We start from the raw sequence: 6,545 nt of genomic DNA on the forward strand, positions 1-6,545 counted from the left end.
TTCATAAAATGAAAGCAGATAAAATTCTGGGCTCACGTCAGTAAAAATCACTTTGACAGATGAATAAACATTGAGCCGGTGGAGCAAGAATAAGATGGCGGCCGTAGGTGAAATGTCACCGTATCTTTGTGAAGACTTAGAAACATAAATCATGCCCCCGCCTTCCTCACTAGAGCTATAATAAGGGTTGTTTGTGAGGTTATCGTCATCTCTGCCCGGTGCTGATTAATTTACGTTTTCAGCGTTATCACAGGACAATATTACGTCGATCCAGAACTCAGTCGACTCTTGAGCACCCCTGTCGACACCTTATGGCATTGTGACTCTATGATCTGCCAGTAAATTCTTAATCAGGAGCGATCTGATGCTAAGTCTGTTACCAGCAGTCGAGGCAGTGGAGGCTGGAATAGTCTTTGTTAAAGCTGCTGCAGTTATATAGTTGGCAGATGGAACTTGGATGGAGCTAATGGTCAGCACTGAAATGATGGAGCTTTTCTCGCACCTCCTGACTCTGGGGTCTCCAGTGCTTCTCTAAGCTGGAGTGTTCTGAGATTCAAATCTTACAGAAAATAAAGTTTTCAAAGCAGGCCGATCACCTGTGTACAGGCCCAGCTTAATCAGTCCCTCTTCACACTCAGTCATCTCCTCCAATGAAGCAGTCTAATGAAGATACATTGTCCTTTCTGTGAGTGAAAGCTGCCCTTCCTTAGGTAAGGAGACTGAAACCCTGGCAAGCTGGATCTCTATGTTATTCTGGCAGTCAGGGATCAGAAGAAAGTTCAGGACCGAGAATGCACTGTGGTGCTTACAGTAGGAAATGCTGCACCAAGAACCTGCTCCAGTTAAACAGAGGCGACAAGGTTTGGACCAGGCACCTTGAAAGAGCGGGCAACATAGACTGGGGAGATGAAGATCAAGCAAGATCATACCTGTTACATACTCCAGAAGGTACAATCCACCGGAACAGGATTCTCCTCCTCATCCATTTAGGAGAACCTCCTATCATACTTTTAAGCTAATCAGGTAGAGACAATCAAGTGGGTGTACCTACCGCACATGCGGTTCAATAAAGCAGCTCAGCACCACCTTATCAAGGGCAATTGGTGATGGGTAATAAACAGTAGCCTAGCCAGCCGGCTGTCAAATCCCATGAATGAATAAAAGAATGTGCCAGAAAAAAAGGATACTCTGATTTCTCAACTCCAAACCAATAAAGATGCCCCAAAACAACTGGGCCAACAACCCTCCAGATGTGACCAGAACGAGATCTGGTAGAATTGTCAGGCCTCCAGGCTGTCTGGATTTATAAAGTCATTGGCTTGAGAAGGAGAAAGGGTAGCTGTAAAAAAAATATTGTACTGCAATTATGTTGGGTTAAGAGTGGAGGGAAAGGTACTGCGAGTATGTTCGGCATAGCAAGAGTTAATGTGAGACTGGAGAACAGTACTGCCCACAGTGTGATAGAAAGAGTGACGTAACAGTATAGCTAAGGTAGGCAGGTTAGGGCATGGGAAAGGCATGATCAGGAGACTTGAGTGGATGTCAGCATGGAGATAGCTCTTAGTCTGGGCTATAGTTTGTAAAAAAAACCACAGAAAAACACACGCGCACGTAAGCACACATAGGCGCGCGCGCGCACACACACACACACACACCAACATGCAGTTGTGTTGGCAACAAACAATTATTGTTCAACATTACAAGCCTCTGAACATCTTTGTGAAACCTACTGAACAGAACTCTTACAGCACAAAGTATCCAAGTTTACTGACGATGAAAAATGGCGTGAAAATGTGTGTTGGAGATAACGCAGAAAATTTGCAAAGGGAGATGGATGGGTTGAGTGTGTGGGAAAGAACAAGGCAGGTGGAATACAACATGCCGAAACGTAAACAGTTTCAGCTTGGTAACAGAAACTAGGAGAAATAAGTTTGACTAAGATTATGCGGGACATGGATCAGCTCCTGACTGTTGCTTTGAGGCAGTCTATGGGAGGTATTTTCTATATCTCACAAGGGGTTTAACGGTGTGCCGCCTCTTTCCGCCTCGCCATTTGATTGTGGAAAAGTTGGAGAGCAGGTAAATTGTTCAAAACCGTAATGGATGGTGAATTGAGTGAAACTTCGCGAGTGAAATGCCGGCCGTTATCGGACATCACGAGGGCCAGGATGCCAATGGGCTCTCCAGGTTGTTGGCTTTTTTGTTGAACTTTCCTCGCACTAAAATTTTAATCCTTCTTAAATTAAAGTTAGTATCGAAATATTTCAGAACAGCTTCAAATTTACCCCGAGATTCATTTATTCCTTGGCTCACAATGACGTCATCGGTGATCGGACCTTCTGATTACAAAAGTATTTTCAGTTTTTCAGCCTGTTTCTCCTTATCTAACTCTAAAACTATCGTATATCTTCTAAAATGCCGGCCAACGCCACCAATTCTGTGCCTGATTTGCCCCTTGGGTCAGCAAAGATCGACCAGTTGGCCCTGATTTATTATCCATGGCTGTTTTTCTCTCACCAGAAGAGAGTTCAGATTTAATTGTTGTTACACTTTTAAAGATGGCTCTGCAGTAGCCGTTTAGTTCACTTCATCCCGGGCTTTTGGGGTTTTGGCGGGCTCCAGCGGCGATGTCGGACCCAACCTGAAAGTGATCTATTTTCTTTGCAGCAAGTCTTTGAATCGAACGTTTGGGTTTTCTCGCGAATTTCCCAGAGTATAGTGTTCAATTCATCAAAGGTAATTTCCGGCTTTCACTGAGGCGTCAAACGTTTTTATTTCAACCGTTCTAGGCCGCCGATTCTGGACTTGGGCTGGGCGCAGTGATTGAAGAAATAGACTATTCTGCCTGATTCATGCCCTCAATACTTTTAAATACCCGTTCAGCCTTTGTACCGATTTTTAAAATTCTATTTAGCTTGCTCACCTTTGCGATCTGTCTAGATTCTGTATTTGATGGGGATTGACAATGCCCGCAACGTGCTCTGCTGGAGTCATTCAGCTACACAGTGGATTTCTCTTCTGCCCTTGAGCCTCCAGTTCTTCAATGGGGTTACTTCTTAGGCGATCTCTACCTGTGCTCTTCAGTTTTGGTGAATTCGCCAGGTCCGGATATGGTTCCTTTAGTTTATTAGATTTTGGGGTCTTTCCCCCGCTTGTATTGAGTTCTGTGTTCGGTCACTAGTTACCACCAAGTTGTAAGGCTTCTGTCTATTGGTCTTACAAAGAAGGTTCAACTGTTGAACAGTTACTGTTTATTGGTAACACACGGCGATATACATAAGCACCAGCATAGCCCAGGCTAAGAGATATCTCCATGCCGTTTTCTACACGAGCCTCTAGTTCACCTCATTCCGACGTCCGAACCTGTCTACTCCAGATTTACTGTTATGTGACTCTTTATATCACACTGTGGCGGGCTCTTTTCCAGTCTCACATGAACTCTTGCTGTGGGAAACAGCTTTACCCCACACTTCGAAGTCAGTTCCATCATATCGGCCATTAAAATCGAACGTATATAGCTGAGACCGAAGTCTTCATCCATCCGGCACCCCACTAGTTACAGCCGGCAAAGGTGAAAATGTCACTTTACTACCTACTATCTGTTGTCTGTCCATTCACAATTCATTTTTCATGCTAATATTGACGCCAAATCCCATAATTCCTAAGTTTGCGTAAGAACCTCTAAGGATACTTTAATGGACGCTTCCTGAAAATCCAAATTTAGTGTATTCACTTGTGTTCCCTTTGTCCTCGTAATTACATCCTCAAAAACGCTGATAAGATCGCCGTACTCAATTTCCCCTTCACAAACTTGTGTTGAGTTTATTGAATAACATTAAGATTTTCCAAGTGTTCTATTAGCACATCCCGAAAAAAAAAGAAAATATTATTTTGCCTAGCAGTGATGTTAAGCTAATAGGTCCCCGTTTTCTTTCCTGCTCCCTTCCTAAATATCGGGGTTCGTTACCTTCCAATCCTTGGGAACTGTTCTGGATTCTAAGTAATTCTGACAGATCGAATCCAATACATCTGCTATCTTTGCAGCTACCTCTTCTGTAAAACTCCATATTGTAAGTGGAAAGGTCTAGGAGATTGCTTGCAACTTACCCCCATGAATGTCTCCAGAAATGTTTCTTTTCTGGTACAGATTTACACAAGTTCAATATATTCACTTGATATTTGGTTTCAGGTTTATTCTGAATCGTTTTTGAGCCAAATCCCCATTCCCATTATAATTTCACCTTTCTCTGAGTCCAAAGGATCAATGTTTACTCTCACGATTATTATTGTTCTCATCTGCATAATTTATAGAAATGTTTACAAACTTTTTTTAAAGTTAGTAGTTGGTGTAATATCATATTCTCTTCACTGTATCCCTGTAAATTGTAGATCCTCTTTGGTTGAAATCTAAAAGCTTTCCATTCTCGCGGTTTATTACTATGGTATCTTTAACCACTCTTGTTTGTAACGGTTGCGCAGTTCTTCTTTTGTCTTGGGGCTGATACAACTTAAATGGATGTATACGTGTTTAAAATTGTACAGTAATTATTTTAATGAGAACCATTGTTTGTCCACAATCATATCTTTAACAGTGGTGACCCAACCTACATTTGACAGCTCGCATTCAAAAGCTATTTGTTTGCTATTTTGAGAGTCATCACCCGAGATTCAGCGTAAACCAAATCATTTACAAAAACAAAATCTAAACTTCTACCTTATTATTTTCAGTCTCCCTTAGAAATCGCATTTTATAAGATTATTAATTAAACCGTCCTTATTGCACACTACTAGATCTAAAAGGGATCTAAACTAGATCCAGAACCTTTGTTGAGTCGTTGAAATGCTGATCCACAAAATTATCATGTGTACATTGAGGCACATTTCCATCGGGATTTCATTCTGATGATGAATTTCAATGGCAGGCGTTTGGTGGACTGACCTGCTCAACTTTGCCATTGCCGTTCTGAATTCACTGAAGCGGAAGCGCTGTTTGTTTGTTAAGTGACTGGAACTAACGCCAAATGTTATGCAAGCTGCTTTTCTCAGCTGGGCACGGATTGTACTATAAAGGGGATGTCTTAAGGATATCAGATACATTCCAATGTGAACTGCAAAACAGGACAGGAGGCGAAGATTCTTCTAAAGAATGGAACGGCCAATAATTCTACAGATCAAGGATATTTACTATCCTGCGCTCGTAGCCATTGGTACTCCTGGTAAGTCAATATTTCCTGCTGTCTGATAGCTGTTGAATATCTCACTTTTAATGATTATGTAACAGAATGAGAATTTCCTCCTTGCCTTGCCCCTTGTCCAGCGGGATCATTTGATGAACATACAAGGGAAATTTAGGAGTCCACCTCGCCGGTGAAGGGGACTGCTGGTCGGCAAATTGGGAGAATCGATTTGCTCCTTATGATTTTCGCTGCTCCATTGTTTTATCAGAGCATAAAATCAAGTGACTATTCATTCACTCCTGGGATGTGGGCGCCGCTGGGTCTGTCTGCAGAGGACGTTGACCAAGCCATCCTCCTCCACTGTTTTACATTGTCTTGTAGTGAACTGGGACTGCACTCTCTTGTTTCAATTAGCATGTATGAATTCGATAATGGAAAATCTTGTTCCACGAAATTGCTGTAGATTTTTTCAAAGAGCTAACAGAGACGGTTGATAAGGGCACAACTTTTGATATGGTGTTCATGGTCTTCCAAAGATCATTTGACACAATGTGACGCAGCAGACTTGGGAGCAAGTTTGCAGCTCGTGCAATAAATGGAACAGAAACAAGGTGGAGACGGAACTCCCTGAGTGAAAGGAAATGGAAAGTTTTCCTGAGTGGATTTATTTTCGGGCTGGATGAAGGTTTGAACTAGAGTTCCACAGGGATCAGTGTTGGGACACGTGCTTTCCCTGATATGCATTAATGACCGAGACCCTTGTGTATAGGACAAAATTTTAATCCTTACAGATACATAAACCCTAGAGGTATTCCGAAATGTGTGGAGGACAGTATAAAACATCGAAGGGACGTCGACAAGTTGGTGGAATGGGCGGACTAGAGGCAGATGAAGTTTAATGCAGTGATGTGAAGTGCTTAATTTTGGTAGGAAGAAAATGGAGGGTCATTATAAAATAAAGTGTACAACTCTGAAGGGTGTGGAGGGACAGACAGACTTGGTTGTATGTGTTCATAAATTGGTTAATGCTAAAAAAAGGCATTTTATCAAAGAGTTTTGCCTTGCAATGAGAATGATAATGACAATTGCAAGACTACCAAAGTCAGGGAAGTAACAACTTTATATTATCTGATGAGAGAGTGCTCAGTAACTGGCAAGTGGACTCTGATTGGTAGAGGTGTTGCCATGGAGAAAGCACCGGTCGATGGCTACTGAATTGTTTCAAATTTTAAACCATGCAGTTTGGAATTCACCAAGGCATTGCACCGAGGAAAGAAGGAATGAATGGCTATTACTTATTTTGTTTCACTGAAACAGGTGCATTGTGTATACATGTTCTTTCTAGCTGCAAAGGACACTACTCTGGGT

The sequence above is a fragment of the Carcharodon carcharias genome, assembly GCF_017639515.1.
Source record: "Carcharodon carcharias isolate sCarCar2 chromosome 24 unlocalized genomic scaffold, sCarCar2.pri SUPER_24_unloc_2, whole genome shotgun sequence".
NCBI classification, from domain to species: domain Eukaryota; kingdom Metazoa; phylum Chordata; class Chondrichthyes; order Lamniformes; family Lamnidae; genus Carcharodon; species Carcharodon carcharias.